Source organism: Dendrobates tinctorius, unplaced genomic scaffold, assembly GCF_039654945.1.
Source record: "Dendrobates tinctorius isolate UK_male_01 unplaced genomic scaffold, ASM3965494v1 ptg000008l, whole genome shotgun sequence".
Taxonomy (NCBI): Eukaryota; Metazoa; Chordata; class Amphibia; order Anura; family Dendrobatidae; genus Dendrobates; species Dendrobates tinctorius.
The window spans coordinates 48,679,999-48,706,711 of record NW_027361676.1 but is presented as its reverse complement, the minus strand read 5'-3'; the positions used below and the strand labels follow the sequence as shown (position 1 = coordinate 48,706,711).

The 26,713-nt window shown below is 30.0% G+C and overlaps 18 non-coding genes across 18 annotated transcripts; all 18 read left to right on the top strand.

Moving 5' to 3' along the window:
* Positions 1-168: 168 nt before the first annotated feature.
* Positions 169-240, top strand: TRNAC-GCA (transfer RNA cysteine (anticodon GCA)). Its single transcript has one exon. It is a non-coding gene; the product is annotated as a tRNA-Cys (tRNA).
* Positions 241-2,010: 1,770 nt separating this feature from the next.
* TRNAC-GCA (transfer RNA cysteine (anticodon GCA)) lies at positions 2,011-2,082 on the top strand. The gene has a single exon. It is a non-coding gene; the product is annotated as a tRNA-Cys (tRNA).
* A 1,793-nt stretch (positions 2,083-3,875) lies between these two features.
* Positions 3,876-3,947, top strand: TRNAC-GCA (transfer RNA cysteine (anticodon GCA)). The gene has a single exon. It is a non-coding gene; the product is annotated as a tRNA-Cys (tRNA).
* Positions 3,948-4,784: 837 nt separating this feature from the next.
* TRNAC-GCA (transfer RNA cysteine (anticodon GCA)) lies at positions 4,785-4,856 on the top strand. The gene has a single exon. It is a non-coding gene; the product is annotated as a tRNA-Cys (tRNA).
* An 847-nt stretch (positions 4,857-5,703) lies between these two features.
* Positions 5,704-5,775, top strand: TRNAC-GCA (transfer RNA cysteine (anticodon GCA)). Its single transcript has one exon. It is a non-coding gene; the product is annotated as a tRNA-Cys (tRNA).
* Positions 5,776-7,548: 1,773 nt separating this feature from the next.
* On the top strand, positions 7,549-7,620 carry TRNAC-GCA (transfer RNA cysteine (anticodon GCA)). Its single transcript has one exon. It is a non-coding gene; the product is annotated as a tRNA-Cys (tRNA).
* Positions 7,621-8,466: 846 nt separating this feature from the next.
* On the top strand, positions 8,467-8,538 carry TRNAC-GCA (transfer RNA cysteine (anticodon GCA)). Its single transcript has one exon. It is a non-coding gene; the product is annotated as a tRNA-Cys (tRNA).
* Positions 8,539-10,325: 1,787 nt separating this feature from the next.
* Positions 10,326-10,397, top strand: TRNAC-GCA (transfer RNA cysteine (anticodon GCA)). Its single transcript has one exon. It is a non-coding gene; the product is annotated as a tRNA-Cys (tRNA).
* Positions 10,398-12,172: 1,775 nt separating this feature from the next.
* On the top strand, positions 12,173-12,244 carry TRNAC-GCA (transfer RNA cysteine (anticodon GCA)). The gene has a single exon. It is a non-coding gene; the product is annotated as a tRNA-Cys (tRNA).
* A 2,694-nt stretch (positions 12,245-14,938) lies between these two features.
* On the top strand, positions 14,939-15,010 carry TRNAC-GCA (transfer RNA cysteine (anticodon GCA)). The gene has a single exon. It is a non-coding gene; the product is annotated as a tRNA-Cys (tRNA).
* A 2,709-nt stretch (positions 15,011-17,719) lies between these two features.
* Positions 17,720-17,791, top strand: TRNAC-GCA (transfer RNA cysteine (anticodon GCA)). Its single transcript has one exon. It is a non-coding gene; the product is annotated as a tRNA-Cys (tRNA).
* Positions 17,792-19,556: 1,765 nt separating this feature from the next.
* Positions 19,557-19,628, top strand: TRNAC-GCA (transfer RNA cysteine (anticodon GCA)). Its single transcript has one exon. It is a non-coding gene; the product is annotated as a tRNA-Cys (tRNA).
* A 1,008-nt stretch (positions 19,629-20,636) lies between these two features.
* TRNAC-GCA (transfer RNA cysteine (anticodon GCA)) lies at positions 20,637-20,708 on the top strand. The gene has a single exon. It is a non-coding gene; the product is annotated as a tRNA-Cys (tRNA).
* An 864-nt stretch (positions 20,709-21,572) lies between these two features.
* TRNAC-GCA (transfer RNA cysteine (anticodon GCA)) lies at positions 21,573-21,644 on the top strand. The gene has a single exon. It is a non-coding gene; the product is annotated as a tRNA-Cys (tRNA).
* Positions 21,645-22,488: 844 nt separating this feature from the next.
* TRNAC-GCA (transfer RNA cysteine (anticodon GCA)) lies at positions 22,489-22,560 on the top strand. Its single transcript has one exon. It is a non-coding gene; the product is annotated as a tRNA-Cys (tRNA).
* An 850-nt stretch (positions 22,561-23,410) lies between these two features.
* On the top strand, positions 23,411-23,482 carry TRNAC-GCA (transfer RNA cysteine (anticodon GCA)). Its single transcript has one exon. It is a non-coding gene; the product is annotated as a tRNA-Cys (tRNA).
* A 1,760-nt stretch (positions 23,483-25,242) lies between these two features.
* Positions 25,243-25,314, top strand: TRNAC-GCA (transfer RNA cysteine (anticodon GCA)). The gene has a single exon. It is a non-coding gene; the product is annotated as a tRNA-Cys (tRNA).
* An 858-nt stretch (positions 25,315-26,172) lies between these two features.
* On the top strand, positions 26,173-26,244 carry TRNAC-GCA (transfer RNA cysteine (anticodon GCA)). Its single transcript has one exon. It is a non-coding gene; the product is annotated as a tRNA-Cys (tRNA).
* The last annotated feature ends 469 nt before the right edge of the window (positions 26,245-26,713 follow it).

Sequence of the window (26,713 nt, the reverse complement as noted above, 5' to 3'; positions counted from 1 at the left end):
AAAAAAACACAACCATATATAAACTGAAGAAAATTTCAGGTTTCATGTTAAAAAAGAAGAGTTTACATTTTTCAAATATAGGTGGCATAGCTTAGTGGTAGAGCATTTGAATATTTTTCAGATTGCATGTTGAAAAAAAAAATTGAGTGTTTGCATTTTTCAAATATAGGGAGTATAGCTCAGTGGTAGAGCATTTGACTGCAGATCGAGAGGTCCTTGGTTTAACTCCGAGTGCCCCCTGAAGCTACATTTTCAACAGATTAAAAATACATGCTTCGCTACCTATATATTTATACTAGATTTAGAACCGTATGAAGTTGAATTCATGTTTTCTTTATATGAATACTAGTTAAGAAATGCAGCAAAAAGTTTGAGAAATTTTGCCTGTAAAGAAATCTACAAAAGATATATAAAGCACATTGGAAGACTATAAAACTGAGAATTTACTTGTGATATAAAAATTAATGAGTGTTTCTCTGTACTTGTTGTATTAGTTTGTTATTTTTAACAAATAAAAATGTATATCAATGTAAAAAAGGCACAACAACATAAAACTGTGCAAATAGATTTCAGGTTTTATGAGCGAAAAAAAAAAAAAAAAAAAAAAAAGAGTTTAGGTCTTTTAATATTGGGGGTATATCTCAGTGGTAGACAGTTAGACTGCAGATCAAGAGATCTTTGGTTTAACTCCAAGTGCCCCCTGAAGGTGCGTTTACAATGGATTAATAATACTGTACATGATTTCTTACCTACATATTTATGCAAGCTTTTGAACCATGTGAAGTTGAATTCATGTTTTTGTGCTTTCTTAAAGCACATTGGTAGACTCTAAAACTAAGATTTGACTGGTAAAATAAAAATTGCTGAGAGTTCCTCTGTACTTTTTGCTAAAGTTAATTATTTTTAACAAAGAAAAATGCATATCAAAGTAAAAAAACACAACCATATATAAACTGAAGAAAATGTCAGGTTTCATGTTAAAAAAGAAGAGTTTACATTTTTCAAATATAGGTGGCATAGCTTAGTGGTAAAGCATTTGAACATTTTTCAGATTGCATGTTGAAAAAAAAAAATTGAGCGTTTGCATTTTACAAAAATAGAGGGTATATCTCAGTGGTAGAGCATTTGACTGCAGATCAAGAGGTCCTTGGTTCAACTCTGAGTGCCCCCTGAATGTACATTTTCAACAGATTAAAAATACATGCTTCGCTACCTATATATTTATACTAGTTTTAGAACCGTATGAATTTGAATTCATGTTTTCTTTATATGAATACTAGTTAAGAAATGCAGCAAAAAGTTTGAGAAATTTTGCCTGTAAAGAAATCTACAAAAGATACATAAAGCACTTTGGAAGACTATAAAACTGAGAATTTACTTGTGATATAAAAATTACTGAGTGTTTCTCTGTACTTGTTGTATTAGCTTGTTATTTTTAACAAATAAAAATATATATCAATGTAATAACAGGCACAACAACATAAAGATGCAAATAGATTTCAGGTTTTATGAGAAAAAAAAAAAAAAGGAGTTTAGGTCTTTTAATATTAGGGGGTATATCTCAGTGGTAGACTGCAGATCAAGAGATCTTTGGTTTAACTCCAAGTGCCCCCTGAAGATGCGGTTACAATGGATTAATAATACTGTACATGATTTCTTACCTACATATTTATGCAAGCTTTTGAACCATGTGAAGTTGAATTCATATTTTTGTGCTTTCTTAAAGCACATTGGTAGACTCTAAAACTAAGATTTGACTGGTAAAATAAAAATTCCTGAGAGTTCCTCTGTACTTTTTGCTAAAGTTAATTATTTTGAACAAAGAAAAATGCATATCAAAGTAAAAAAACACAACCATATATAAACTGAAGAAAATTTCAGGTTTCATGTTAAAAAAGAAGAGTTTACATTTTTCAAATATAGGTGGCATAGCTTAGTGGTAGAGCATTTGAACATTTTTCAGATTGCATGTTGAAAAAAAAAATTGAGTGTTTGCATTTTTCAAATATAGGGAGTATAGCTCAGTGGTAGAGCATTTGACTGCAGATCGAGAGGTCCTTGGTTTAACTCCGAGTGCCCCCTGAAGCTACATTTTCAACAGATTAAAAATACATGCTTCGCTACCTATATATTTATACTAGATTTAGAACCGTATGAAGTTGAATTCATGTTTTCTTTATATGAATACTAGTTAAGAAATGCAGCAAAAAGTTTGAGAAATTTTGCCTGTAAAGAAATCTACAAAAGATATATAAAGCACATTGGAAGACTATAAAACTGAGAATTTACTTGTGATATAAAAATTAATGAGTGTTTCTCTGTACTTGTTGTATTAGTTTGTTATTTTTAACAAATAAAAATGTATATCAATGTAAAAAAGGCACAACAACATAAAACTGTGCAAATAGATTTCAGGTTTTATGAGGGAAAAAAAAAAAAAAAAAAAAAAAAAAAAAGAGTTTAGGTCTTTTAATATTGGGGGTATATCTCAGTGGTAGACAGTTAGACTGCAGATCAAGAGATCTTTGGTTTAACTCCAAGTGCCCCCTGAAGGTGCATTTACAATGGATTAATAATACTGTACATGATTTCTTACCTACATATTTATGCAAGCTTTTGAACCATGTGAAGTTGAATTCATGTTTTTGTGCTTTCTTAAAGCACATTGGTAGACTCTAAAACTAAGATTTGACTGGTAAAATAAAAATTGCTGAGAGTTCCTCTGTACTTTTTGCTAAAGTTAATTATTTTTAACAAAGAAAAATGCATATCAAAGTAAAAAAAACACAACCATATATAAACTGAAGAAAATGTCAGGTTTCATGTTAAAAAAGAAGAGTTTACATTTTTCAAATATAGGTGGCATAGCTTAGTGGTAAAGCATTTGAACATTTTTCAGATTGCATGTTGAAAAAAAAAAATTGAGCGTTTGCATTTTACAAAAATAGAGGGTATATCTCAGTGGTAGAGCATTTGACTGCAGATCAAGAGGTCCTTGGTTCAACTCTGAGTGCCCCCTGAATGTACATTTTCAACAGATTAAAAATACATGCTTCGCTACCTATATATTTATACTAGTTTTAGAACCGTATGAATTTGAATTCATGTTTTCTTTATATGAATACTAGTTAAGAAATGCAGCAAAAAGTTTGAGAAATTTTGCCTGTAAAGAAATCTACAAAAGATACAAAAAGCACTTTGGAAGACTATAAAACTGAGAATTTACTTGTGATATAAAAATTACTGAGTGTTTCTCTGTACTTGTTGTATTAGCTTGTTATTTTTAACAAATAAAAATATATATCAATGTAATAAAAGGCACAACAACATAAAGATGCAAATAGATTTCAGGTTTTATGAGAAAAAAAAAAAAAAAAAAAAAAAAAAAAAAAGGAGTTTAGGTCTTTTAATATTAGGGGGTATATCTCAGTGGTAGACTGCAGATCAAGAGATCTTTGGTTTAACTCCAAGTGCCCCCTGAAGATGCGGTTACAATGGATTAATAATACTGTACATGATTTCTTACCTACATATTTATGCAAGCTTTTGAACCATGTGAAGTTGAATTCATATTTTTGTGCTTTCTTAAAGCACATTGGTAGACTCTAAAACTAAGATTTGACTGGTAAAATAAAAATTCCTGAGAGTTCCTCTGTACTTTTTGCTAAAGTTAATTATTTTGAACAAAGAAAAATGCATATCAAAGTAAAAAAACACAACCATATATAAACTGAAGAAAATTTCAGGTTTCATGTTAAAAAAGAAGAGTTTACATTTTTCAAATATAGGTGGCATAGCTTAGTGGTAGAGCATTTGAACATTTTTCAGATTGCATGTTGAAAAAAAAAATTGAGTGTTTGCATTTTTCAAATATAGGGGGTATAGCTCAGTGGTAGAGCATTTGACTGCAGATCAAGAGGTCCTTGGTTTAACTCTGAGTGCCCCCTGAAGCTACATTTTCAACAGATTAAAAATACATGCTTCGCTACCTATATATTTATACTAGTTTTAGAACCGTATGAATTTGAATTCATGTTTTCTTTATATGAATACTAGTTAAGAAATGCAGCAAAAAGTTTGAGAAATTTTGCCTGTAAAGAAATCTACAAAAGATACATAAAGCACTTTGGAAGACTATAAAACTGAGAATTTACTTGTGATATAAAAATTACTGAGTGTTTCTCTGTACTTGTTGTATTAGTTTGTTATTTTTAACAAATAAAAATATATATCAATGTAATAAAAGGCACAACAACATAAAGATGCAAATAGATTTCAGGTTTTATGAGAAAAAAAAAAAGGAGTTTAGGTCTTTTAATATTAGGGGGTATATCTCAGTGGTAGACTGCAGATCAAGAGATCTTTGGTTTAACTCCAAGTGCCCCCTGAAGATGCGTTTACAATGGATTAATAATACTGTACATGATTTCTTACCTACATATTTATGCAAGCTTTTGAACCATGTGAAGTTGAATTCATATTTTTGTGCTTTCTTAAAGCACATTGGTAGACTCTAAAACTAAGATTTGACTGGTAAAATAAAAATTCCTGAGAGTTCCTCTGTACTTTTTGCTAAAGTTAATTATTTTGAACAAAGAAAAATGCATATCAAAGTAAAAAAACACAACCATATATAAACTGAAGAAAATTTCAGGTTTCATGTTAAAAAAGAAGAGTTTACATTTTTCAAATATAGGTGGCATAGCTTAGTGGTAGAGCATTTGAACATTTTTCAGATTGCATGTTGAAAAAAAAAAATTGAGCGTTTGCATTTTTCGAATATAGGGGGTATAGCTCAGTGGTAGAGCATTTGACTGCAGATCAAGAGGTCCTTGGTTCAACTCCGAGTGCCCCCTGAAGGTACATTTTCAACAGATTAAAAATACATGCTTCGCTACCTATATATTTATACTAGATTTAGAACCGTATGAAGTTGAATTCATGTTTTCTTTATATGAATACTAGTTAAGAAATGCAGCAAAAAGTTTGAGAAATTTTGCCTGTAAAGAAATCTACAAAAGATATATAAAGCACATTGGAAGACTATAAAACTGAGAATTTACTTGTGATATAAAAATTACTGAGTGTTTCTCTGTACTTGTTGTATTAGTTTGTTATTTTTAACAAATAAAAATATATATCAATGTAATAAAAGGCACAACAACATAAAGATGCAAATAGATTTCAGGTTTTATGAGAAAAAAAAAAAAAAAAAAAAAAGGAGTTTAGGTCTTTTAATATTAGGGGGTATATCTCAGTGGTAGACTGCAGATCAAGAGATCTTTGGTTTAACTCCAAGTGCCCCCTGAAGATGCGGTTACAATGGATTAATAATACTGTACATGATTTCTTACCTACATATTTATGCAAGCTTTTGAACCATGTGAAGTTGAATTCATATTTTTGTGCTTTCTTAAAGCACATTGGTAGACTCTAAAACTAAGATTTGACTGGTAAAATAAAAATTCCTGAGAGTTCCTCTGTACTTTTTGCTAAAGTTAATTATTTTGAACAAAGAAAAATGCATATCAAAGTAAAAAAACACAACCATATATAAACTGAAGAAAATTTCAGGTTTCATGTTAAAAAAGAAGAGTTTACATTTTTCAAATATAGGTGGCATAGCTTAGTGGTAGAGCATTTGAACATTTTTCAGATTGCATGTTGAAAAAAAAAATTGAGTGTTTGCATTTTTCAAATATAGGGAGTATAGCTCAGTGGTAGAGCATTTGACTGCACATCGAGAGGTCCTTGGTTTAACTCCGAGTGCCCCCTGAAGCTACATTTTCAACAGATTAAAAATACATGCTTCGCTACCTATATATTTATACTAGATTTAGAACCGTATGAAGTTGAATTCATGTTTTCTTTATATGAATACTAGTTAAGAAATGCAGCAAAAAGTTTGAGAAATTTTGCCTGTAAAGAAATCTACAAAAGATATATAAAGCACATTGGAAGACTATAAAACTGAGAATTTACTTGTGATATAAAAATTAATGAGTGTTTCTCTGTACTTGTTGTATTAGTTTGTTATTTTTAACAAATAAAAATGTATATCAATGTAAAAAAGGCACAACAACATAAAACTGTGCAAATAGATTTCAGGTTTTATGAGGGAAAAAAAAAAAAAAAAAAAAAAAAAAAAAGAGTTTAGGTCTTTTAATATTGGGGGTATATCTCAGTGGTAGACAGTTAGACTGCAGATCAAGAGATCTTTGGTTTAACTCCAAGTGCCCCCTGAAGGTGCGTTTACAATGGATTAATAATACTGTACATGATTTCTTACCTACATATTTATGCAAGCTTTTGAACCATGTGAAGTTGAATTCATGTTTTTGTGCTTTCTTAAAGCACATTGGTAGACTCTAAAACTAAGATTTGACTGGTAAAATAAAAATTGCTGAGAGTTCCTCTGTACTTTTTGCTAAAGTTAATTATTTTTAACAAAGAAAAATGCATATCAAAGTAAAAAAACACAACCATATATAAACTGAAGAAAATGTCAGGTTTCATGTTAAAAAAGAAGAGTTTACATTTTTCAAATATAGGTGGCATAGCTTAGTGGTAAAGCATTTGAACATTTTTCAGATTGCATGTTGAAAAAAAAAAATTGAGCGTTTGCATTTTACAAAAATAGAGGGTATATCTCAGTGGTAGAGCATTTGACTGCAGATCAAGAGGTCCTTGGTTCAACTCTGAGTGCCCCCTGAATGTACATTTTCAACAGATTAAAAATACATGCTTCGCTACCTATATATTTATACTAGTTTTAGAACCGTATGAATTTGAATTCATGTTTTCTTTATATGAATACTAGTTAAGAAATGCAGCAAAAAGTTTGAGAAATTTTGCCTGTAAAGAAATCTACAAAAGATACATAAAGCACTTTGGAAGACTATAAAACTGAGAATTTACTTGTGATATAAAAATTACTGAGTGTTTCTCTGTACTTGTTGTATTAGTTTGTTATTTTTAACAAATAAAAATATATATCAATGTAATAAAAGGCACAACAACATAAAGATGCAAATAGATTTCAGGTTTTATGAGAAAAAAAAAAAGGAGTTTAGGTCTTTTAATATTAGGGGGTATATCTCAGTGGTAGACTGCAGATCAAGAGATCTTTGGTTTAACTCCAAGTGCCCCCTGAAGATGCGTTTACAATGGATTAATAATACTGTACATGATTTCTTACCTACATATTTATGCAAGCTTTTGAACCATGTGAAGTTGAATTCATATTTTTGTGCTTTCTTAAAGCACATTGGTAGACTCTAAAACTAAAATTTGACTGGTAAAATAAAAATTCCTGAGAGTTCCTCTGTACTTTTTGCTAAAGTTAATTATTTTGAACAAAGAAAAATGCATATCAAAGTAAAAAAACACAACCATATATAAACTGAAGAAAATTTCAGGTTTCATGTTAAAAAAGAAGAGTTTACATTTTTCAAATATAGGTGGCATAGCTTAGTGGTAGAGCATTTGAACATTTTTCAGATTGCATGTTGAAAAAAAAAAATTGAGCGTTTGCATTTTTCGAATATAGGGGGTATAGCTCAGTGGTAGAGCATTTGACTGCAGATCAAGAGGTCCTTGGTTCAACTCCGAGTGCCCCCTGAAGGTACATTTTCAACAGATTAAAAATACATGCTTCGCTACCTATATATTTATACTAGATTTAGAACCGTATGAAGTTGAATTCATGTTTTCTTTATATGAATACTAGTTAAGAAATGCAGCAAAAAGTTTGAGAAATTTTGCCTGTAAAGAAATCTACAAAAGATATATAAAGCACATTGGAAGACTATAAAACTGAGAATTTACTTGTGATATAAAAATTACTGAGTGTTTCTCTGTACTTGTTGTATTAGTTTGTTATTTTTAACAAATAAAAATATATATCAATGTAATAAAAGGCACAACAACATAAAGATGCAAATAGATTTCAGGTTTTATGAGAAAAAAAAAAAAAAAAAAAAAGGAGTTTAGGTCTTTTAATATTAGGGGGTATATCTCAGTGGTAGACTGCAGATCAAGAGATCTTTGGTTTAACTCCAAGTGCCCCCTGAAGATGCGGTTACAATGGATTAATAATACTGTACATGATTTCTTACCTACATATTTATGCAAGCTTTTGAACCATGTGAAGTTGAATTCATATTTTTGTGCTTTCTTAAAGCACATTGGTAGACTCTAAAACTAAGATTTGACTGGTAAAATAAAAATTCCTGAGAGTTCCTCTGTACTTTTTGCTAAAGTTAATTATTTTGAACAAAGAAAAATGCATATCAAAGTAAAAAAACACAACCATATATAAACTGAAGAAAATTTCAGGTTTCATGTTAAAAAAGAAGAGTTTACATTTTTCAAATATAGGTGGCATAGCTTAGTGGTAGAGCATTTGAACATTTTTCAGATTGCATGTTGAAAAAAAAAATTGAGTGTTTGCATTTTTCAAATATAGGGAGTATAGCTCAGTGGTAGAGCATTTGACTGCACATCGAGAGGTCCTTGGTTTAACTCCGAGTGCCCCCTGAAGCTACATTTTCAACAGATTAAAAATACATGCTTCGCTACCTATATATTTATACTAGATTTAGAACCGTATGAAGTTGAATTCATGTTTTCTTTATATGAATACTAGTTAAGAAATGCAGCAAAAAGTTTGAGAAATTTTGCCTGTAAAGAAATCTACAAAAGATATATAAAGCACATTGGAAGACTATAAAACTGAGAATTTACTTGTGATATAAAAATTAATGAGTGTTTCTCTGTACTTGTTGTATTAGTTTGTTATTTTTAACAAATAAAAATGTATATCAATGTAAAAAAGGCACAACAACATAAAACTGTGCAAATAGATTTCAGGTTTTATGAGGGAAAAAAAAAAAAAAAAAAAAAAAAAAAAAGAGTTTAGGTCTTTTAATATTGGGGGTATATCTCAGTGGTAGACAGTTAGACTGCAGATCAAGAGATCTTTGGTTTAACTCCAAGTGCCCCCTGAAGGTGCGTTTACAATGGATTAATAATACTGTACATGATTTCTTACCTACATATTTATGCAAGCTTTTGAACCATGTGAAGTTGAATTCATGTTTTTGTGCTTTCTTAAAGCACATTGGTAGACTCTAAAACTAAGATTTGACTGGTAAAATAAAAATTGCTGAGAGTTCCTCTGTACTTTTTGCTAAAGTTAATTATTTTTAACAAAGAAAAATGCATATCAAAGTAAAAAAACACAACCATATATAAACTGAAGAAAATGTCAGGTTTCATGTTAAAAAAGAAGAGTTTACATTTTTCAAATATAGGTGGCATAGCTTAGTGGTAAAGCATTTGAACATTTTTCAGATTGCATGTTGAAAAAAAAAAATTGAGCGTTTGCATTTTACAAAAATAGAGGGTATATCTCAGTGGTAGAGCATTTGACTGCAGATCAAGAGGTCCTTGGTTCAACTCTGAGTGCCCCCTGAATGTACATTTTCAACAGATTAAAAATACATGCTTCGCTACCTATATATTTATACTAGTTTTAGAACCGTATGAATTTGAATTCATGTTTTCTTTATATGAATACTAGTTAAGAAATGCAGCAAAAAGTTTGAGAAATTTTGCCTGTAAAGAAATCTACAAAAGATACATAAAGCACTTTGGAAGACTATAAAACTGAGAATTTACTTGTGATATAAAAATTACTGAGTGTTTCTCTGTACTTGTTGTATTAGCTTGTTATTTTTAACAAATAAAAATATATATCAATGTAATAAAAGGCACAACAACATAAAGATGCAAATAGATTTCAGGTTTTATGAGAAAAAAAAAAAAAAAAAAAAAAAAAAAGAGTTTAGGTCTTTTAATATTAGGGGGTATATCTCAGTGGTAGACTGCAGATCAAGAGATCTTTGGTTTAACTCCAAGTGCCCCCTGAAGATGCGGTTACAATGGATTAATAATACTGTACATGATTTCTTACCTACATATTTATGCAAGCTTTTGAACCATGTGAAGTTGAATTCATATTTTTGTGCTTTCTTAAAGCACATTGGTAGACTCTAAAACTAAGATTTGACTGGTAAAATAAAAATTCCTGAGAGTTCCTCTGTACTTTTTGCTAAAGTTAATTATTTTGAACAAAGAAAAATGCATATCAAAGTAAAAAAACACAACCATATATAAACTGAAGAAAATTTCAGGTTTCATGTTAAAAAAGAAGAGTTTACATTTTTCAAATATAGGTGGCATAGCTTAGTGGTAGAGCATTTGAACATTTTTCAGATTGCATGTTGAAAAAAAAAATTGAGTGTTTGCATTTTTCAAATATAGGGGGTATAGCTCAGTGGTAGAGCATTTGACTGCAGATCAAGAGGTCCTTGGTTTAACTCCGAGTGCCCCCTGAAGCTACATTTTCAACAGATTAAAAATACATGCTTCGCTACCTATATATTTATACTAGATTTAGAACCGTATGAAGTTGAATTCATGTTTTCTTTATATGAATACTAGTTAAGAAATGCAGCAAAAAGTTTGAGAAATTTTGCCTGTAAAGAAATCTACAAAAGATATATAAAGCACATTGGAAGACTATAAAACTGAGAATTTACTTGTGATATAAAAATTAATGAGTGTTTCTCTGTACTTGTTGTATTAGTTTGTTATTTTTAACAAATAAAAATGTATATCAATGTAAAAAAGGCACAACAACATAAAACTGTGCAAATAGATTTCAGGTTTTATGAGGAAAAAAAAAAAAAAAAAAAAAAAAAAAAAAGAGTTTAGGTCTTTTAATATTGGGGGTATATCTCAGTGGTAGACAGTTAGACTGCAGATCAAGAGATCTTTGGTTTAACTCCAAGTGCCCCCTGAAGGTGCGTTTACAATGGATTAATAATACTGTACATGATTTCTTACCTACATATTTATGCAAGCTTTTGAACCATGTGAAGTTGAATTCATGTTTTTGTGCTTTCTTAAAGCACATTGGTAGACTCTAAAACTAAGATTTGACTGGTAAAATAAAAATTGCTGAGAGTTCCTCTGTACTTTTTGCTAAAGTTAATTATTTTTAACAAAGAAAAATGCATATCAAAGTAAAAAAACACAACCATATATAAACTGAAGAAAATGTCAGGTTTCATGTTAAAAAAGAAGAGTTTACATTTTTCAAATATAGGTGGCATAGCTTAGTGGTAAAGCATTTGAACATTTTTCAGATTGCATGTTGAAAAAAAAAAATTGAGCGTTTGCATTTTACAAAAATAGAGGGTATATCTCAGTGGTAGAGCATTTGACTGCAGATCAAGAGGTCCTTGGTTCAACTCTGAGTGCCCCCTGAATGTACATTTTCAACAGATTAAAAATACAGGCTTCGCTACCTATATTTTTATACTAGTTTTAGAACCGTATGAATTTGAATTCATGTTTTCTTTATATGAATACTAGTTAAGAAATGCAGCAAAAAGTTTGAGAAATTTTGCCTGTAAAGAAATCTACAAAAGATACATAAAGCACTTTGGAAGACTATAAAACTGAGAATTTACTTGTGATATAAAAATTACTGAGTGTTTCTCTGTACTTGTTGTATTAGTTTGTTATTTTTAACAAATAAAAATATATATCAATGTAATAAAAGGCACAACAACATAAAGATGCAAATAGATTTCAGGTTTTATGAGAAGAAAAAAAAAAAAAGAGTTTAGGTCTTTTAATATTAGGGGGTATATCTCAGTGGTAGACTGCAGATCAAGAGATCTTTGGTTTAACACCAAGTGCCCCCTGAAGATGCGTTTACAATGGATTAATAATACTGTACATGATTTCTTACCTACATATTTATGCAAGCTTTTGAACCATGTGATGTTTAATTCATGTTTTTGTCTTTCTTAAAGTACATTGGTAGACTCTAAAACTAAGATTTGACTGGTAAAATAAAAATTCCTGAGAGTTCCTCTGTACTTTTTGCTAAAGTTAATTATTTTTAACAAAGAAAAATGCATATCAAAGTAAAAAAACACAACCATATATAAACTGAAGAAAATTTCAGGTTTCATTTTAAAAAAGAAGAGTTTACATTTTTCAAATATAGGTGGCATAGCTTAGTGGTAGAGCATTTGAACATTTTTAAGATTGCATGTTGAAAAAAAAAAGTGAGCGTTTGCATTTTTCAATTATAGGGGGTATAGCTCAGTGGTAGAGCATTTGACTGCAGTTCAAGAGGTCCTTGGTTCAACTCCAAGTTCCCCCTGAAGGTACATTTTCAACAGATTAAAAATACATGCTTTGCTACCTATATATTTATACTAGATTTAGAACCGTATGAAGTTGAATTCATGTTTTCTTTATATGAATACTAGTTAAGAAATGCAGCAAAAAGTTTGAGAAATTTTGCCTGTAAAGAAATCTACAAAAGATATATAAAGCACATTGGAAGACTATAAAACTGAGAATTTACTTGTGATATAAAAATTAATGAGTGTTTCTCTGTACTTGTTGTATTAGTTTGTTATTTTTAACAAATAAAAATGTATATCAATGTAAAAAAAGGCACAACAACATAAAAATGCAAATAGATTTCAGGTTTAATGAGAAAAAAAAAAAAAAAGAGTTTAGGTCTTTTAATATTAGGGGGTATATCTCAGTGGTAGACTGCAGATCAAGAGATCTTTGGTTTAACTCCAAGTGCCCCCTGAAGGTGTGTTTACAATGGATTAATAATACTGTACATGATTTCTTACCTACATATTTATGCAAGCTTTTGAACCATGTGAAGTTGAATTCATGTTTTTGTGCTTTCTTAAAGCACATTGGTAGACTCTAAAACTAAGATTTGACTGGTAAAATAAAAATTGCTGAGAGTTCCTCTGTACTTTTTGCTAAAGTTAATTATTTTTAACAAAGAAAAATGCATATCAAAGTAAAAAAACACAACCATATATAAACTGAAGAAAATGTCAGGTTTCATGTTAAAAAAGAAGAGTTTACATTTTTCAAATATAGGTGGCATAGCTTAGTGGTAGAGCATTTGAACATTTTTCAGATTGCATGTTGAAAAAAAAAAATTGAGCGTTTGCATTTTTCGAATATAGGGGGTATAACTCAGTGGTAGAGCATTTAACTGCAGATCAAGAGGTCCTTGGTTCAACGCCGAGTGCCCCCTGAAGGTACATTTTCAACAGATTAAAAATACATGCTTCGCTACCTATATATTTATACTAGATTTAGAACCGTATGAAGTTGAATTCATGTTTTCTTTATATTAATACTAGTTAAGAAATGCAGCAAAAAGTTTGAGAAATTTTGCCTGTAAAGAAATCTACAAAAGATATATAAAGCACATTGGAAGACTATAAAACTGAGAATTTACTTGTGATATAAAAATTACTGAGTGTTTCTCTGTACTTGTTGTATTAGTTTGTTACTTTTAACAAATAAAAATGTATATCAATGTAAAAAAGGCACAACAACATAAAACTGTGCAAATAGATTTCAGGTTTTATGAGGGAAAAAAAAAAAAAAAAAAAAAGAGTTTAGGTCTTTTAATATTGGGGGTATATCTCAGTGGTAGACAGTTAGACTGCAGATCAGTAGATCTTTGGTTTAACTCCAAGTGCCCCCTGAAGGTGCCTTTACAATGGATTAATAATACTGTACATGATTTCTTACCTACATATTTATGCAAGCTTTTGAACCATGTGAAGTTGAATTCATGTTTTTGTGCTTTCTTAAAGCACATTGGTAGACTCTAAAACTAAGATTTGACTGGTAAAATAAAAATTGCTGAGAGTTCCTCTGTACTTTTTGCTAAAGTTTATTATTTTTAACAAAGAAAAATGCATATCAAAGTAAAAAAACACAACCATATATAAACTGAAGAAAATGTCAGGTTTCATGTTAAAAAAGAAGAGTTTACATTTTTCAAATATAGGTGGCATAGCTTAGTGGTAAAGCATTTGAACATTTTTCAGATTGCATGTTGAAAAAAAAAATTGAGCGTTTGCATTTTACAAAAATAGAGGGTATATCTCAGTGGTAGAGCATTTGACTGCAGATTAAGAGGTCCTTGGTTCAACTCTGAGTGCCCCCTGAATGTACATTTTCAACAGATTAAAAATACATGCTTCGCTACCTATATATTTATACTAGTTTTAAAACCGTATGAATTTGAATTCATGTTTTCTTTATATGAATACTAGTTAAGAAATGCAGCAAAAAGTTTGAGAAATTTTGCCTGTAAAGAAATCTACAAAAGATACATAAAGCACTTTGGAAGACTATAAAACTGAGAATTTACTTGTGATATAAAAATTACTGAGTGTTTCTCTGTACTTGTTGTATTAGTTTGTTATTTTTAACAAATAAAAATATATATCAATGTAATAAAAGGCACAACAACATAAAGATGCAAATAGATTTCAGGTTTTATGAGAAAAAAAAAAAAAAAAAAAAAAAAAAAAAAGGAGTTTAGGTCTTTTAATATTAGGGGGTATATCTCAGTGGTAGACTGCAGATCAAGAGATCTTTGGTTTAACTCCAAGTGCCCCCTGAAGATGCGGTTACAATGGATTAATAATACTGTACATGATTTCTTACCTACATATTTATGCAAGCTTTTGAACCATGTGAAGTTGAATTCATATTTTTGTGCTTTCTTAAAGCACATTGGTAGACTCTAAAACTAAGATTTGACTGTTAAAATAAAAATTCCTGAGAGTTCCTCTGTACTTTTTGCTAAAGTTAATTATTTTGAACAAAGAAAAATGCATATCAAAGTAAAAAAACACAACCATATATAAACTGAAGAAAATTTCAGGTTTCATGTTAAAAAAGAAGAGTTTACATTTTTCAAATATAGGTGGCATAGCTTAGTGGTAGAGCATTTGAACATTTTTCAGATTGCATGTTGAAAAAAAAAATTGAGTGTTTGCATTTTTCAAATATAGGGGGTATAGCTCAGTGGTAGAGCATTTGACTGCAGATCAAGAGGTCCTTGGTTCAACTCCGAGTGCCCCCTGAAGGTACATTTTCAACAGATTAAAAATACATGCTTCGCTACCTATATATTTATACTAGATTTAGAACCGTATGAAGTTGAATTCATGTTTTCTTTATATGAATACTAGTTAAGAAATGCAGCAAAAAGTTTGAGAAATTTTGCCTGTAAAGAAATCTACAAAAGATATATAAAGCACATTGGAAGACTATAAAACTGAGAATTTACTTGTGATATAAAAATTACTGAGTGTTTCTCTGTACTTGTTGTATTAGTTTGTTACTTTTAACAAATAAAAATGTATATCAATGTAAAAAAGGCACAACAACATAAAACTGTGCAAATAAATTTCAGGTTTTATGAGGGAAAAAAAAAAAAAAAAAGAGTTTAGGTCTTTTAATATTAGGGGGTATATCTCAGTGGTAGACTGCAGATCAAGAGATCTTTGGTTTAACTCCAAGTGCCCCCTGAAGATGCGTTTACAATGGATTAATAATACTGTACATGATTTCTTACCTACATATTTATGCAAGCTTTTGAACCATGTGATGTTTAATTCATGTTTTTGTCTTTCTTAAAGCACATTGGTAGACTCTAAAACTAAGATTTGACTGGTAAAATAAAAATTCCTGAGAGTTCCTCTGTACTTTTTGCTAAAGTTAATTATTTTTAACAAAGAAAAATGCATATCAAAGTAAAAAAACACAACCATATATAAACTGAAGAAAATTTCAGGTTTCATTTTAAAAAAGAAGAGTTTACATTTTTCAAATATAGGTGGCATAGCTTAGTGGTAGAGCATTTGAACATTTTTCAGATTGCATGTTGAAAAAAAAAAATTGAGCGTTTGCATTTTTCGAATATAGGGGGTATAACTCAGTGGTAGAGCATTTAACTGCAGATCAAGAGGTCCTTGGTTCAACGCCGAGTGCCCCCTGAAGGTACATTTTCAACAGATTAAAAATACATGCTTCGCTACCTATATATTTATACTAGATTTAGAACCGTATGAAGTTGAATTCATGTTTTCTTTATATGAATACTAGTTAAGAAATGCAGCAAAAAGTTTAAGAAATTTTGCCTGTAAAGAAATCTACAAAAGATATATAAAGCACATTGGAAGACTATAAAACTGAGAATTTACTTGTGATATAAAAATTACTGAGTGTTTCTCTGTACTTGTTGTATTAGTTTGTTACTTTTAACAAATAAAAATGTATATCAATGTAAAAAAGGCACAACAACATAAAACTGTGCAAATAGATTTCAGGTTTTATGAGGGGAAAAAAAAAAAAAAAAAAAAAAAAAAAAAGAGTTTAGGTCTTTTAATATTGGGGGTATATCTCAGTGGTAGACAGTTAGACTGCAGATCAGTAGATCTTTGGTTTAACTCCAAGTGCCCCCTGAAGGTGCGTTTACAATGGATTAATAATACTGTACATGATTTCTTACCTACATATTTATGCAAGCTTTTGAACCATGTGAAGTTGAATTCATGTTTTTGTGCTTTCTTAAAGCACATTGGTAGACTCTAAAACTAAGATTTGACTGGTAAAATAAAAATTGCTGAGAGTTCCTCTGTACTTTTTGCTAAAGTTTATTATTTTTAACAAAGAAAAATGCATATCAAAGTAAAAAAACACAACCATATATAAACTGAAGAAAATGTCAGGTTTCATGTTAAAAAAGAAGAGTTTACATTTTTCAAATATAGGTGGCATAGCTTAGTGGTAAAGCATTTGAACATTTTTCAGATTGCATGTTGAAAAAAAAAATTGAGCGTTTGCATTTTACAAAAATAGAGGGTATATCTCAGTGGTAGAGCATTTGACTGCAGATTAAGAGGTCCTTGGTTCAACTCTGAGTGCCCCCTGAATGTACATTTTCAACAGATTAAAAATACATGCTTCGCTACCTATATATTTATACTAGTTTTAAAACCGTATGAATTTGAATTCATGTTTTCTTTATATGAATACTAGTTAAGAAATGCAGCAAAAAGTTTGAGAAATTTTGCCTGTAAAGAAATCTACAAAAGATACATAAAGCACTTTGGAAGACTATAAAACTGAGAATTTACTTGTGATATAAAAATTACTGAGTGTTTCTCTGTACTTGTTGTATTAGTTTGTTATTTTTAACAAATAAAAATATATATCAATGTAATAAAAGGCACAACAACATAAAGATGCAAATAGATTTCAGGTTTTATGAGAAAAAAAAAAAAAAAAAAAAAAAAAAAAAAAAGGAGTTTAGGTCTTTTAATATTAGGGGGTATATCTCAGTGGTAGACTGCAGATCAAGAGATCTTTGGTTTAACTCCAAGTGCCCCCTGAAGATGCGGTTACAATGGATTAATAATACTGTACATGATTTCTTACCTACATATTTATGCAAGCTTTTGAACCATGTGAAGTTGAATTCATATTTTTGTGCTTTCTTAAAGCACATTGGTAGACTCTAAAACTAAGATTTGACTGTTAAAATAAAAATTCCTGAGAGTTCCTCTGTACTTTTTGCTAAAGTTAATTATTTTGAACAAAGAAAAATGCATATCAAAGTAAAAAAACACAACCATATATAAACTGAAGAAAATTTCAGGTTTCATGTTAAAAAAGAAGAGTTTACATTTTTCAAATATAGGTGGCATAGCTTAGTGGTAGAGCATTTGAACATTTTTCAGATTGCATGTTGAAAAAAAAAATTGAGTGTTTGCATTTTTCAAATATAGGGGGTATAGCTCAGTGGTAGAGCATTTGACTGCAGATCAAGAGGTCCTTCGTTTAACTCCGAGTGCCCCCTGAAGCTACATTTTCAACAGATTAAAAATACATGCTTCGCTACCTATATATTTATACTAGATTTAGAACCGTATGAAGTTGAATTCATGTTTTCTTTATATGAATACTAGTTAAGAAATGCAGCAAAAAGTTTGAGAAATTTTGCCTGTAAAGAAATCTACAAAAGATATATAAAGCACATTGGAAGACTATAAAACTGAGAATTTACTTGTGATATAAAAATTAATGAGTGTTTCTCTGTACTTGTTGTATTAGTTTGTTATTTTTAACAAATAAAAATGTATATCAATGTAAAAAAGGCACAACAACATAAAACTGTGCAAATAGATTTCAGGTTTTATGATGGGGAAAAAAAAAAAAAAAAAAAAAAAGAGTTTAGGTCTTTTAATATTGGGGGTATATCTCAGTGGTAGACAGTTAGACTGCAGATCAAGAGATCTTTGGTTTAACTCCAAGTGCCCCCTGAAGGTGCGTTTACAATGGATTGATAATACTGTACATGATTTCTTACCTACATATTTATGCAAGCTTTTGAACCATGTGAAGTTGAATTCATGTTTTTGTGCTTTCTTAAAGCACATTGGTAGACTCTAAAACTAAGATTTGACTGGTAAAATAAAAATTGCTGAGAGTTCCTCTGTACTTTTTGCTAAAGTTAATTATTTTTAACAAAGAAAAATGCATATCAAAGTAAAAAAACACAACCATATATAAACTGAAGAAAATGTCAGGTTTCATGTTAAAAAAGAAGAGTTTACATTTTTCAAATATAGGTGGCATAGCTTAGTGGTAAAGCATTTGAACATTTTTCAGATTGCATGTTGAAAACAAAAAATTGAGCGTTTGCATTTTACAAAAATAGAGGGTATATCTCAGTGGTAGAGCATTTGACTGCAGATCAAGAGGTCCTTGGTTCAACTCTGAGTGCCCCCTGAATGTACATTTTCAACAGATTAAAAATACATGCTTCGCTACCTATATATTTATACTAGTTTTAGAACCGTATGAATTTGAATTCATGTTTTCTTTATATGAATACTAGTTAAGAAATGCAGCAAAAAGTTTGAGAAATTTTGCCTGTAAAGAAATCTACAAAAGATGCATAAAGCACTTTGGAAGACTATAAAACTGAGAATTTACTTGTGATATAAAAATTACTGAGTGTTTCTCTGTACTTGTTGTATTAGTTTGTTATTTTTAACAAATAAAAATATATATCAATGTAATAAAAGGCACAACATAAAGATGCAAATAGATTTCAGGTTTTATGAGAAAAAAAAAAGGAGTTTAGGTCTTTTAATATTAGGGGGTATATCTCAGTGGTAGACTGCAGATCAAGAGATCTTTGGTTTAACTCCAAGTGCCCCCTGAAGATGCGTTTACAATGGATTAATAATACTGTACATGATTTCTTACCTACATATTTATGCAAGCTTTTGAACCATGTGAAGTTGAATTCATGTTTTTGTGCTTTCTTAAAGCACATTGGTAGACTCTAAAACTAAGATTTGACTGGTAAAATAAAAATTCCTGAGAGTTCCTCTGTACTTTTTGCTAAAGTTAATTATTTTGAACAAAGAAAAATGCATATCAAAGTAAAAAAACACAACCATATATAAACTGAAGAAAATTTCAGGTTTCATGTTAAAAAAGAAGAGTTTACATTTTTCAAATATAGGTGGCATAGCTTAGTGGTAGAGCATTTGAACATTTTTCAGATTGCATGTTGAAAAAAAAATATTGAGCGTTTGCATTTTTCGAATATAGGGGGTATAGCTCAGTGGTAGAGCATTTGACTGCAGATCAAGAGGTCCTTGGTTCAACTCCGAGTGCCCCCTGAAGGTACATTTTCAATAGATTAAAAATACATGCTTCGCTACCTATATATTTATACTAGATTTAGAACCGTATGAAGTTGAATTCATGTTTTCTTTATATGAATACTAGTTAAGAAATGCAGCAAAAAGTTTGAGAAATTTTGCCTGTAAAGAAATCTACAAAAGATATATAAAGCACATTGGAAGACTATAAAACTGAGAATTTACTTGTGATATAAAAATTACTGAGTGTTTCTCTGTACTTGTTGTATTAGTTTGTTACTTTTAACAAATAAAAATGTATATCAATGTAAAAAAGGCACAACAACATAAAACTGTGCAAATAGATTTCAGGTTTTATGAGGAAAAAAAAAAAAAAAAAAAAAAAAGAGTTTAGGTCTTTTAATATTAGATTAGATTAGATTAGATTAGATTAGATAAACTTTATTGATCCCGGAGGAAATTACAGTATTACAGCAGCAGAACAAAGATCAAGAACATTACAAGAACAATACACACTTTACAAAATAAGTCTATATGGACAGCAGATGCGGATAGACTGGTACTTAGGGGGTATATCTCAGTGGTAGACTGCAGATCAAGAGATCTTTGGTTTAACTCCAAGTGCCCCCTGAAGATGCGTTTACAATGGATTAATAATACTGTACATGATTTCTTACCTACATATTTATGCAAGCTTTTGAACCATGTGAAGTTGAATTCATGTTTTTGTGCTTTCTTAAAGCACATTGGTAGACTCTAAAACTAAGATTTGACTGGTAAAATAAAAATTCCTGAGAGTTCCTCTGTACTTTTTGCTAAAGTTAATTATTTTTAACAAAGAAAAATGCATATCAAAGTAAAAGAACACAACCATATATAAACTGAAGAAAATTTCAGGTTTCATGTTAAAAAAGAAGAGTTTACATTTTTCAAATATAGGTGGCATAGCTTAGTGGTAGAGCATTTGAACATTTTTCAGATTGCATGTTGAAAAAAAAAAGTGAGCGTTTGCATTTTTCAAATATAGGGGGTATAGCGCAGTGGTAGAGCATTTGACAGCAGATCAAGAGGTCCTTGGTTCAACTCCGAGTGCCCCCTGAATGTACATTTTCAACAGATTAAAAATACATGCTTCGCTACCTATATATTTATACTAGTTTTAGAACCGTAAGAATTTGAATTCAAGTTTTCTTTATATGAATACTAGTTAAGAAATGCAGCAAAAAATTTGAGAAATTTTGCCTGTAAAGAAATCTACAAAAGATACATAAAGCAATTTGGAAGACTATAAAACTGAGAATTTACTTGTGATATAAAAATTACTGAGTGTTTCTCTGTACTTGTTGTATTAGTTTGTTATTTTTAACAAATAAAAATATATATCAATGTAAAAAAGGCACAACAACATAAAACTGTGCAAATAGATTTCAGGTTTTATGAGGGAAAAAAAAAAAAAAAAAAAAAAAAAAAAAAGAGTTTAGGTCTTTTAATATTGGGGGTTTATCTCAGTGGTAGACAGTTAGACTGCAGATCAAGAGATCTTTGGTTTAACTCCAAGTGCCCCCTGAAGGTGCGTTTACAATGGATTAATAATACTGTACATGATTTCTTACCTACATATTTATGCAAGCTTTTGAACCATGTGATGTTGAATTCATGTTTTTGTCTTTCTTAAAGCACATTGATAGACTCTAAAACTAAGATTTGACTGGTAAAATAAAAATTCCTGAGAGTTCCTCTGTACTTTTTGCTAAAGTTAATTATTTTTAACAAAGAAAAATGCATATCAAAGTAAAAAAACACAACCATATATAAACTGAAGAAAATGTCAGGTTTCATGTTAAAAAAGAAGAGTTTACATTTTTCAAATATAGGTGGCATAGCTTAGTGGTAGAGCATTTGAACATTTTTCAGATTGCATGTTGAAAAAAAAAAATTGAGCGTTTGCATTTTTCAAAAATAGGGGGTATATCTCAGTGGTAGAGCATTTGACTGCATATCAAGAGGTCCTTGGTTCAACTCCGAGTGCCCCCTGAATGTACATTTTCAACAGATTAAAAATACATGCTTCGCTACCTATATATTTATACTAGTTTTAGAACCGTATGAATTTGAATTCATGTTTTCTTTATATGAATACTAGTTAAGAAATCCAGCAAAAAGTTTGAGAAATTTTGCCTGTAAAGAAATCTACAAAAGATACATAAAGCACTTTGGAAGACTATAAAACTGAGAATTTACTTGTGATATAAAAATTACTGAGTGTTTCTCTGTACTTGTTGTATTAGTTTGTTATTTTTAACAAATAAAAATATATATCAATGTAATAAAAGGCACAACAACATAAAGATGCAAATAGATTTCAGGTTTTATGAGAAAAAAAAAAAAAAAAAAAAAAGTTTAGGTCTTTTAATATTAGGGGGTATATCTCAGTGGTAGACTGCAGATCAAGAGATCTTTGGTTTAACTCCAAGTGCCCCCTGAAGATGCGTTTACAATGGATTAATAATACTGTACATGATTTCTTACCTACATATTTATGCAAGCTTTTGAACCATGTGAAGTTGAATTCATATTTTTGTGCTTTCTTCAAGCACATTGGTAGACTCTAAAACTAAGATTTGACTGGTAAAATAAAAATTCCTGAGAGTTCCTCTGTACTTTTTGCTAAAGTTAATTATTTTGAACAAAGAAAAATGCATATCAAAGTAAAAAAACACAACCATATATAAACTGAAGAAAATTTCAGGTTTCATGTTAAAAAAGAAGAGTTTACATTTTTCAAATATAGGTGGCATAGCTTAGTGGTAGAGCATTTGAACATTTTTCAGATTGCATGTTGAAAAAAAAAATTGAGCGTTTGCATTTTTCAAATATAGGGGGTATAGCTCAGTGGTAGAGCATATGACTGCAGATCAAGAGGTCCTTTGTTCAACTCCGAGTGCCCCCTGAAGGTACATTTTCAACAGATTAAAAATACATGCTTCGCTACCTATATATTTATACTAGATTTAGAACCGTATGAAGTTGAATTCATGTTTTCTTTATATGAATACTAGTTAAGAAATGCAGCAAAAAGTTTGAGAAATTTTGCCTGTAAAGAAATCTACAAAAGATATATAAAGCACATTGGAAGACTATAAAACTGAGAATTTACTTGTGATATAAAAATTACTGAGTGTTTCTCTGTGCTTGTTGTATTAGTTTGTTACTTTTAACAAATAAAAATGTATATCAATGTAAAAAAGGCACAACAACATAAAACTGTGCAAATAGATTTCAGGTTTTATGAGGGAAAAAAAAAAAAAAGAGTTTAGGTCTTTTAATATGAGGGGGTATATCTCAGTGGTAGACAGTTAGACTGCAGATCAAGAGATCTTTGGTTTAACTCCAAGTGCCCCCTGAAGGTGCGTTTGCAATGGATTAATAATACTGTACATGATTTCTTACCTACATATTTATGCAACTTTTGAACCATGTGAAGTTGAATTCATGTTTTTGTCTTTCTTAAAGCACATTGGTAGACTCTAAAACTAAGATTTGACTGGTAAAATACAAATTCCTGAGAGTTCCTCTGTACTTTTTGCTAAAGTTAATTATTTTGAACAAAGAAAAATGCATATCAAAGTAAAAAAACACAACCATATATAAACTGAAGAAAATTTCAGGTTTCATGTTAAAAAAGAAGAGTTTACATTTTTCAAATATAGGTGGCATAGCTTAGTGGTAGAGCATTTGAACATTTTTCAGATTGCATGTTGAAAAAAAAAAAAATTGAGCGTTTGCTTTTTTCTAATATAGGGGGTATAGCTCAGTGGTAGAGCATTTGACTGCAGATCAAGAGGTCCTTGGTTCAACTCCGAGTGCCCCCTGAAGGTACATTTTCAACAGATTAAAAATACATGCTTCGCTACCTATATATTTATACTAGATTTAGAACCGTAAGAAGTTGAATTCTTGTTTTCTTTATATGAATACTAGTTAAGAAATGCAGCAAAAAGTTTGAGAAATTTTGCCTGTAAAGAAATCTACAAAAGATATATAAAGCACATTGGAAGACTATAAAACTGAGAATTAACTTGTGATATAAAAATTACTGAGTGTTTCTCTGTACTTGTTGTATTAGTTTGTTACTTTTAACAAATAAAAATGTATATCAATGTAAAAAAGGCACAACAACATAAAACTGTGCAAATAGATTTCAGGTTTTATGAGGGGAAAAAAAAAAAAAAAAAAAAAAGAGTTTAGGTCTTTTAATATTAGGGGGTATATCTCAGTGGTAGACTGCAGATCAAGAGATCTTTGGTTTAACTCCAAGTGCCCCCTGAAGATGCGTTTACAATGGATTAATAATACTGTACATGATTTCTTACTTACATATTTATGCAAGCTTTTGAACCATGTGAAGTTGAATTCATGTTTTTGTGCTTTCTTAAAGCACATTGGTAGACTCTAAAACTAAGATTTGACTGGTAAAATAAAAATTCCTGAGAGTTCCTCTGTACTTTTTGCTAAAGTTAATTATTTTTAACAAAGAAAAATGCATATCAAAGTAAAAGAACACAACCATATATAAACTGAAGAAAATTTCAGGTTTCATGTTAAAAAAGAAGAGTTTACACTTTTCAAATATAGGTGGCATAGCTTAGTGGTAGAGCATTTGAACATTTTTCAGATTGCATGTTGAAAAAAAAAAGTGAGTGTTTGCATTTTTCAAATGTAGGGGGTATAGCTCAGTGGTAGAGATCAAGAGGTCCTTGGTTCAACTCCGAGTGCCCCCTGAAGGTACATTTTCAACAGCTTAAAAATACATGCTTTGCTACCTATACATTTATACTAGATTTAGAACCGTATGAAGTTGAATTCATGTTTTCTTTATATGAATACTAGTAAAGAAATGCAGCAAAAAGTTTGAGAAATTTTGCCTGAAAAGAAATCTACAAAAGATATATAAAGCACATTGAAAGACTATAAAACTGAGAATTTACTTGTGATATAAAAATTACTGAGTGTTTCTCTGTACTTGTTGTATTAGTTTGTTATTTTTAACAAATAAAAATGTATATCAATGTAAAAAAAGGCAAAACAACATAAAAATGCAAATAGATTTCATGTTTTATGAGAAAAAAAAAAAAAAAAAAAAAAAAAGGAGCTTAGGTCTTTTCATATTAGGGGGTATATCTCAGTGGTAGACTGCAGATCAAGAGATCTTTGGTTTAACTCCAAGTGCCCCCTGAAGATGCGTTTACAATGGATTAATAATACTGTACATGATTTCTTACCTATATATTTATGCAAGCTTTTGAACCATGTGAAGTTGAATTCATGTTTTTGTGCTTTCTTAAAGCACATTGGTAGACTCTAAAACTAAGATTTGACTGGTAAAATAAAAATTCCTGAGAGTTCCTCTGTACTTTTTGCTAAAGTTAATTATTTTGAACAAAGAAAAATGCATATCAAAGTAAAAAAACACAACCATATATAAACTGAAGAAAATTTCAGGTTTCATGTTAAAAAAGAAGAGTTTACATTTTTCAAATATAGGTGGCATAGCTTAGTGGTAGAGCATTTGAACATTTTTCAGATTGCATGTTGAAAAAAAAAAATTGAGCGTTTGCATTTTTCAAATATAGGGGGTTTAGCTCAGTGGTAGAGCATTTGACTGCAGATCAAGAGGTCCTTGGTTCTACTCCGAGTGCCCCCTGAAGGTACATTTTCAACAGATTAAAAATACATGCTTCGCTACCTATGTATTTATACTAGATTTAGAACCGTATGAAGTTGAATTCATGTTTTCTTTATATGAATACTAGTTAAGAAATGCAGCAAAAAGTTTGAGAAATTTTGCCTGTAAAGAAATCTACAAAAGATATATAAAGCACATTGGAAGACTATAAAACTGAGAATTTACTTGTGATATAAAAATTAATGAGTGTTTCTCTGTACTTGTTGTATTAGTTTGTTATTTTTAACAAATAAAAGTGTATATCAATGTAAAAAAGGCACAACAACATAAAACTGTGCAAATAGATTTCAGGTTTTATGAGGGAAAAAAAAAAAAAAAAAAAAAAAAGAGTTTAGGTCTTTTAATATTGGGGGTATATCTCAGTGGTAGACAGTTAGACTGCAGATCAAGAGATCTTTGGTTTAACTCCAAGTGCCCCCTGAAGGTGCATTTACAATGGATTAATAATACTGTACATGATTTCTTACCTACATATTTATGCAAGCTTTTGAACCATGTGATGTTGAATTCATGTTTTTGTCTTTCTTAAAGCACATTGATAGACTCTAAAACTAAGATTTGACTGGTGAAATAAAAATTCCTGAGAGTTCCTCTGTACTTTTTGCTAAAGTTAATTATTTTTAACAAAGAAAAATGCATATCAAAGTACAAAAACACAACCATATATAAACTGAAGAAAATGTCAGGTTTCATGTTAAAAAAGAAGAGTTTACATTTTTCAAATATAGGTGGCATAGCTTAGTGGTAGAGCATTTGAAGATTTTTCAGATTGCATGTTGAAAAAAAAAAAATGAGCGTTTGCATTTTTCAAAAATAGGGGGTATAGCTCAGTGGTAGAGCATTTGACTGCAGATCAAGAGGTCCTTGGTTCAACTCCGAGTGCCCCCTGGAGGTACATTTTCAACAGATTAAAAATACATGCTTCGCTACCTATATATTTATACTAGTTTTAGAACCGTATGAATTTGAATTCATGTTTTCTTTATATGAATACTAGTTAAGAAATCCAGCAAAAAGTTTGAGAAATTTTGCCTGTAAAGAAATCTACAAAAGATACATAAAGCACTTTGGAAGACTATAAAACTGAGAATTTACTTGTGATATAAAAATTACTGAGTGTTTCTCTGTACTTGTTGTATTAGTTTGTTATTTTTAACAAATAAAAATATATATCAATGTAATAAAAGGCACAACAACATAAAGATGCAAATAGATTTCAGGTTTTATGAGAAAAAAAAAAAAAAAAAAAAAAAGTTTAGGTCTTTTAATATTAGGGGGTATATCTCAGTGGTAGACTGCAGATCAAGAGATCTTTGGTTTAACTCCAAGTGCCCCCTGAAGATGCGTTTACAATGGA